This window comes from Hemiscyllium ocellatum, chromosome 27, assembly GCF_020745735.1.
Source record: "Hemiscyllium ocellatum isolate sHemOce1 chromosome 27, sHemOce1.pat.X.cur, whole genome shotgun sequence".
Taxonomy (NCBI): domain Eukaryota; kingdom Metazoa; phylum Chordata; class Chondrichthyes; order Orectolobiformes; family Hemiscylliidae; genus Hemiscyllium; species Hemiscyllium ocellatum.
The window spans coordinates 2735609-2743979 of NC_083427.1; positions in this window are offsets into that span (position 1 = coordinate 2735609).

Sequence of the window (8371 nt, forward strand, 5' to 3'; positions counted from 1 at the left end):
CTTTCAACATAAGATAGTCCCGCCATTCTGGGAATTGACCTAGTGAACCTACCCTGCACTCCCTCAGTAGCCCGCATGTCCTTAAATTTGGAGACCAAAATTGCACACAATACTCCAGGTGTGGTCTCACCAGGGCCCTGTACAGCTGAAGAAGGACCTCTTTGCTCCTATACTCAATCTCTCTTGTTATGGAAGCCATTAGCTTTCTTCACTACCTGCTGTACCTGCATGCTTGCCTTCATTGACTGGTGTACAAGAACACCTAGATCTCGTTGTACTGCTCCTTTACCTAACTTGACTCCATTCTGATAGTAATCTGCCTTCCTGTTCTTGCCACCAAAGTGGACAACCACACATTTATCCACATTAAACTGCATCTGCCATGCAGCCGTCCACTCATTTAATCTGTCCAAGCCACCCTGTATTCTCAATATAATTCCCAGGATTCTCCTTACATTCCTTCTTAAACAAAGGCCATCTCCAATCATGGGCACCTCACATGTATTTATAGAGGATACAAACATTTGTGCAGTAATATTAATCATTATTAACACTAATCACTTGGAGCCTTACTTAGGCTGTACAGTCCAGGAAACAAGCTGTTCAACCCAACCAGGCTGTGATGCACTTATGCTCCACTTCAACCACCTCCCGTCTTTCTAAATCAAAATCTACTCTCTCCCCTTCATAATCTCCTCTCCCTTATTCATTTGTCTCGCCTCCCGCAAAGGGATCAGGACTATTCACTTCGAGCACCCCCTGTGCTGGCGAGTTCCACATTTTTACCCCCGGCTTTAGTGAGAAGGTTTTTTTTTCTCCATTCTCTACTGTATTAATGTACTGACGGCTGTTTAAGATTGACACTCTCTCGTTATGCTCACAACAGAAAGCATTCCCCCTCGGTGTTCATAAGTTTAAAGACCTCTGTGCCATCACTGGCTTAGCCAGCGAATCCAGACCCAGCCTGTCAATCCTTTCCTGACCCGAAATCCTGCGATCACCATGATAAACATTCCCAGATCACCATTCTGGAATCACTAGGATAAACCTCCCTAACCAATGTCTCTTAAAAGGTCAGGGTGGGCAGAGAGATCTTTTATATTTGAGTCACAGATAATCCAAAAACACGGGTGGGAGAGCGGTTGAGACATGAGCTGATCTTGAAAGAGTTAGTTAAGATTGTGAGAGCCAAACAGACAGGAAATGCATACAGCCTGTGACAGTGAGAGTGATTGCTGAGGACAAACAGTCTGAGGATGCAGACTGAGTGCAGGTCGCCGAAGCCGATGGTTCACTGGAAGGTGTGGAGGGTGGCTTGAAACCAGTAGGGGATCAATTCCGAACATCTTCCATGCCCAAAATGAAAAATCTTCCCCTCGATAGCCATTGTGATCTTTACACGGTTGTGTGTGGGACCTTTATCTGGGTTGCATGCATCTTTCTCGAGGCATGTCCAGGACAAAGAGACCAGGCCTGCGCAGTGTCTGTCAGCCGGAAAGATGCTGTGAATTATTTCCTCATCAGCACCAAAGACAGAGAGAAAAAGAGAGCGATCTGATTAAGATGGAGTACATTTCTTCAGATCCTCTAAGTTCATTGATTTCTAACAGGGCAAAAGTGAGGACTGCAGATGCTGGAACGCAGAGTTTAGATCAGAGAGGTGTTGGAAAAGCACAGCAGGTCAGGCAACATCCGAGGGGCACTGATTTGTAACAGTTCACTGCTACCTTGGGGTACCTTGCCTCCATTCCTGTGCTGAGGGATACTTCTTTAAAACAGGTGGGAGAGGAACACTGGAGACTCGCAATTCCTCCCGAATTCCCACTTCCTTCTGGTGGGTAATGCCGGTGTGGATTGTCCAAGGTTTGTCAGCAAGGATTCATCCACACTTCCTCAGGGGGGGTGTTAGCTGAGTGGAAGTTTACAGACTCCGAATCGTGGAGTTCATAATAAAGATCAACTTGGAACTGAAGTCATAGTCCCTGGCATTATTCCGAATGAAGGTCAGATGACCCATGGGGAAAGATCGCAGACCGTCGTTCTCAAAGGGACACTCCAGCCCTAGGAATGCAATCAGCAACAGATCCAGAATATTACACAGGAATGATTGAAATCAGTAGGAATGGCCCCTTCGCTTTCAGAATTGTTCAGTCGCGGATATGATTAACAGTAGCGTGTAACGGAATCCCGGTGCTCAGTTGTGACCCCTCTGGTGTACGCTCAGGTTTGCAGATTGAGTGAATCCCTTCCCACACACAGGGCAGGGGAACGGCCTCTCCCCGGTGTGGACCCACTGGTGTTCAGTGAGGCTGCAGGTATACCTGAAACTCTTCCCGCAGCGAGGGCAGGCATAGGGATTCTCATCGAGGTGCACCCGCTGGTGTTGCAGCAAGTTGGACGACCGGGCAAATCCCTTCCCGCACTCTGGGCAAGTGAACGGCCTCTCCGCTGTGTGAACGCGCCGATGGGTTTCTAGCTCAGATGGGGTTCTCACAGTCCTCACATTTCCTCCATGTTGCAGGGGTCCTTGTGAATCAACGAGTTAGACTGAAGCCTGTTACACACAGACAACTCAATGGGTTGTGGAACTAGTTAAACGCTCCACAATCAGCAGGGGAACGCACATACACTCAGTCTGTGTGACCAGTTAAAGCTCCTTCCACAGTCAGTCCACGGGGACACTCTCACTTGGGTGGATATATGTGTCTCGCTGATGTTGGAAACCTTTTCCCTCAGACAGAAGCAGACAACCTCCACCTTCTGCGTTCAAGGGCTGATGATATTCCGGTCCCTGGTGAACTGCGTGACTCTGTCAGGTCTTGAGGTGATGTTCGAGTTACCTGTCTGTAAATCCTCCCACTCTAATCCCCTGTATAAGATTACAAAATGCAATCAGGACGTTCAATTCCAATTTCCGTTGAACATTTTATCCTCTCCTGCTCTCCCAAAGCTGTAAATCCACACCTCACAACTATCCCTCCTCCTCAGAGTGAAATTCAACAGAAGGTGTCCGATAATTATAGGATCAGGAGTAGGCTATCCATCCTCGGGCCTGTTCTGCCATTCTTTGAGATCATGGTTGATCTGGGGCCTAACTTCCTGGGCCTTCCCTTAGCAAAGATTGATCTATTTCAGATTTAAAATTAACAACTGATCTAGCATCAACCACCATTTGTGAAAGGGAACTCCAAACCGTTTTCATCTGATCGAAGCAGTCTCACCCTAATCCCCAGTGGAAATAGTTCATACTCATGCACCCTGTCTTTTTCTGCTAAGACTAGATTCTCTCCAGCATGGAAACAGACCCTTCAGTCCACACCAACCCTCTGAAGAGTAACCCACCCATTTCCCTCTGACTAATGCACCATTTCCCTCTGACTAATGCACAGTCGCCCAGAGTCAAACCCAGGTCCCTGGCACCGTGAGAGGCAGCATTGGTAACCACTGAGCCACCGTGCCACCCAATTGATTCGGGCAAAACAATGAGGGGCATCGATAGGATCGACAGGAAGAAATGTCTCCCCCTTGATGGAGAGATCAATGACTATGGGGTGGGGTGGGGTGGGATGGGGTGCAGGGGCAGGAGGTTCAGAGAGGGACGTGAGGAGAAACCTTTCGGTCTGGAGCTAGTTGGGAATCTGGAACCTTCAGTACCTGCAAAGGGTGGAAGAGAAAGAAACCCTCGTAACATTTAAGGAAGTATTTAGGTGTGCACTTGCCACACGCCAAGGCTTTGGGAATGCGAGCGCAGCAGCTAGATGGCTGTTTCGGACAGGCGCAGGGTCGATGGGCTGAACGGTCTTCGTTCCTTGCGCCAGCTGATCCGCGCGGCTCCTCTTCATTGTCCCTGAGCGGTGGGGGGCCCGCGCATGCGTCCTGCTCCACCGTGCCCCCAACAAAGGTGGCGGCGGAGACTGCACACTGCACCCCCGGGACCCAACAAAGATGGCGGCTATCCCCCGAGGAGCGGGGATGGGGTGGAAGCCTCCCCCGGTACCGGCTGGCGAAGGCTCCCTGCAAACAAAACGCCGCCGAGGTTCCTGTTCGTGGACTGCACAGTTAACACGCTCCGCCTCATAAATCACCATTTGCGGATCCAAGAAGAAGCCCCCCTCCCTTGCCGCCATCCTCACGCTCTGCGCATGCTCCGTACCGTGGTGGTGGCCGCCGCGCCTGCGCACGGATCTCCTCGTTCTGAGGACAGGGGTAATTCACTGGCGCAAGGACTTCTGGGTATTAACCTGCAATTCTTTCATCCAACTATTACAATTAGATTCCCTGCAGGCCCTTCAGCCCAACAAGTCCACACTGAACCGAAGAGTATCCCACCATTGTTCTACATTTACCCCTGACTAATGCGCCTAACCTGAACACTATGGGCAATTTAGATTACTTACTGTGTGGAAACAGGCCCTTCGGCCCAACAAGTCCACACCAACCCGCCGAAGCGCAACCCACCCAGACCCATTCCCCTACATTTACTCCTTCGCCTAACACGACGGGCAATTTAGCATGGCCAATTCACCTAACCTGCCCGTTTTTGGACTGTGGGACCCGGAGGAAACCCACGCAGACACAGGGAGAATGTACAAACTCCACACAGACAGTTGCCCGCAGCTGGCATCAAACCTGGGTCCCTGCTACTGCGTGGCATCAACACTGACCACTGAGCCATCTTGCTGCCCCATCACATTCTACTTTGTTCTAAACTTGTAGGGTGAACGCAATGGGGTGGGAGGGACCTGTAATAAAATTAGTCAGCTTTCACCATTGGTAAATGGAGTGAAACCCTTTGAGAAGGAATATAGTCATAAAGATGGACAGCACAGAAACAGACCACTCAGTACAACTCGACCATGCCCACCAAATATCAATCCTGAAAAAGGTTACACCAGAAACATCGACTTCTCCGCCTCCTGATGCTGCCTGGCTTGCTGTGTTCTTCCAGCTTCCTGCCTGTCAACCAGATATCCTCACCTAATCTAGTCCAATTTGCCAACATTTGACCCATATCCTTCTAAATCTTTCCTACTCCCTTGGGGTGGCATGATGGCTCAGCAGTTAGCACTGCTACCTTACAGCGCCAGGGACGCAGGTTCAATTCCAGCCTTGGGTGACTGTCTGTGTGGAGTTTACAGATCCTCTCCACCCCGTCTACGTGGGTCCCCTCCGGGTGTTCCGCTTTCCTCCCACAGTCCAAAGATTTGCAGGTTAGGTTGGATTGGTAAAGCTAAGTTGACCCTAGTAGTCAGGGGTGTGCAGGTTAGGTGCATTAGTCAGGGGTAAATGTAGTGTAATAGAGGATGAGGGTCTGGGTGTGATACTCTTCGGAGGGTCGGTGTGGTCTTGATGAGCCAAAGGGCCTATTTCCACCCTGGAGGGATTGTATGATTCTCTATGCAGATACCCATCCAGCTGCCTTTTAAGTGTTGTAATTGTACAAGCCTCCACCACTTCCTCTGGCAGCTCATTCCATACATGCACCACCTTCTGAATGAAAACATTGCCCCTTGGGTCCCCTTTAAATCCATCCCCTCTCACCCTGAACCTAGGCCTCTCATTCTGGCTTCTCACCCCAGGGAAAAGACCTTGTCTATTTACCTATCCATGCTCCTCGTGATTTTATCAACTAATGCGGTAATAATTTGTTCTTCTCTGCAGTGGGCAAAATTCACTGTTTAATACTAACCTGATTTTCTCTGATTATGCAGTGTGACCTTTCCTTCTATCATTCAATATATAAAGGATGAATTGTACCACACAGAACCTCACAGATGAGTGACTATGCCCATTCTCATCGTCAGATGGACCAGACATTGATGAGGTCACACCTGGAATATGGTATGCAGTTCTGGTCACCTTATCTGAGGAAGATTGTTCTTGCTATCAGGGGAGTACCAGCTCGGGATGGCGGGACTGAAATATGAAGAGAGATTGCGTCAGTTCGGATTGCATCACTGGAGTTTAGTAGAAAGAGGGGTAAGCCTGTGGAATTTACTTTCATTGAAAGCAGTTGAGGCCAAAACATGATGTGTTTTCAGGAAAGCGGTGGATATAGCTCTTGTGGCTGAAGGGATTTTTGTTTATTCACTCATGGGACACGGATGTTGCTGACTGGCCATCAGTTATTGCCTATCCCTAGTTGTCCCTGACAAGGTGGTGATGAGTCTCCTTCTTGAGCCACTGCAATCCATGTGCTATAGATAAGGAATCTGGGGAGGGGGGAGGGGAAGAGGGGAAGGCAGGATCAGGGTAGAGAGCATGATGATCAGCTGATGATCAGTATGATGGTCATACTGAATGGCAAAGCAGGCACGAGGAATTGAATGGCCTCCTCCTGTCTTTGATATTTCTTTGGCCGAATTAGCCTGAGTCAGAGTCACTGGGATGTGGAGTGGAGGAGAATCACAGCACTCAACACTGACCAATTCACATCAAAGGATGGTGAAAGGGGTACAATAAATAAACATTTCCACTTTTGGTGAAAATCAGTATGATCTCTGAGGTAGAATGAAACACAGCATGTGGATGGGAAAGATTCATGATTTGGAGATGCCGGTGTTGGACTTTGCCTATTTATCCTATCCATGCCCCTCCTAATTTTGTAAACCTCTATAAGGTCACCCCTCAGCCTCCGACACTCCAGGGAAAACAGCCCCAGTCTGTTCAGCCTCTCCCTATAGCTCAAAACCTCCAACCCTGGCAACATCCTTGTCAATCTTTTCTGAACCCTTTCAAGTTTCACAACATCTTTCCGATAGGAAGGAGACCAGAATTGCCCGCAATATTGCAGTGGTGTAATCAAAGTCCCGTACAGCCGCAACATGGCCTCCCAACTCCTGTACTCAATACTCTGACCAATAAAGGAAAGCATACCAAATGCCTTCTTCACTATCCTATCTACCTGCGACTCCACTTTCAAGGAGCTATGAACCTGCACTCCAAGGTCTCTTTGTTCAGCAACACTCCCTTGAACCTTACTATTAAGTGTATAAGTCCTGCTAAGTTTTGCTTCCCCAAAATGCTGCACCTCACACAGAGGAGAGGCTTTCTACTCTTCTATGTGAGAGAAGGGATTCACTATCATGTAACCTGTGTACAGTGAGTCGAGATGATCATTTGAACCCAGTCCCGCAGTGGGAGCACGGGAACAGTCTCTAGTCAGGATGTACAAGTTGATGGATATTTACTCCCTGGAATTATTTTTGCACTTCCTGTGCTATGAGCATTTAACAGTTCTCTCGCCAGTATCGCTGATATGTGATCAAGTTCCAATACTCAGAGTTGGTGAATGGTCTCTCACCAGTGTGGATTTGCTGGTGTGTAGTGATTTAAGATGATTGCTTGAACCCTTCCCCAAAGCTGAACTGTCCCCCTTAAGTGTGTACATGTTGATGGTACATCACGTCTCTGGAATATTTATAGAATTTTCTGCAATTTGGGCATTAAAAAGGTCTCATCACTATCACCACACTGGTGTCTGACCAGGTGGGTTGCTTAAGTAAATCCTTTCCCACACGTGGAGCAGATAAACCGCTTCTCTGCAGTGTGGCTGCTTTGATGAGCACCCAGATGTAGTGTTAGGCTCAGAAATGATCACTTCACACCAGCCCATTAATGGTAACTGTTAAGGGTTAATTGCCCATGGCAATGAGCAATTGAAGCAAAGTGGAAACGTACATGAGAAACAGGCCTAATGCAAAAACAGCCTGATCTTGAGGGTTGGTGTGAACTGTCTGCTTGTGTGGTCTACAAGGAGCCACCTGGACTTGTTTTTATTTTTAACCTAGTTTTGAGGAAACGTACTGAAGTTGTTATGAAAAGGTGATACAGGTCATAATACGAATAGTATTTATATCAGGGACTTATTGAACTTTTCTCATCAGACCAAGGACTTTCAGCATTGGGCAGGGGTTCCTGAACCAGTGCCATGTGGAAAGTGAGCTAGAGCTCCAAATCACTGAGGAGTCCCTAACAGACAGCAGGCAGTCTGTTGACTATGTCTAAGCTTGCTTGAGCTAATAGGCTCATTCATTAGTTTGCATCTATGTAAAGTAGATTAAGCTAATGAATTTGCTTCACATCAGAGCTCACATGTCTTGTATTCATTTTGATCAGATCTGAAAGAATCCCCCAACACACTAAAACAGCAGCTAATGAACTTGAAAGACACTGTACAGACAACAAGCAAAACTAATGTCATTTACAAAACACCTTGTAAGAACCGTAACAAACATTACATTGGACAAACAGGCAGAAAACTAGCCACCAGGATACATGAACACCAACTAGCCACAAAAGACATAATGAGGAAGGGCACCACTTCAACTGGGACAACACATCCATCCTAGGACAAGCCAAACAGAGACAC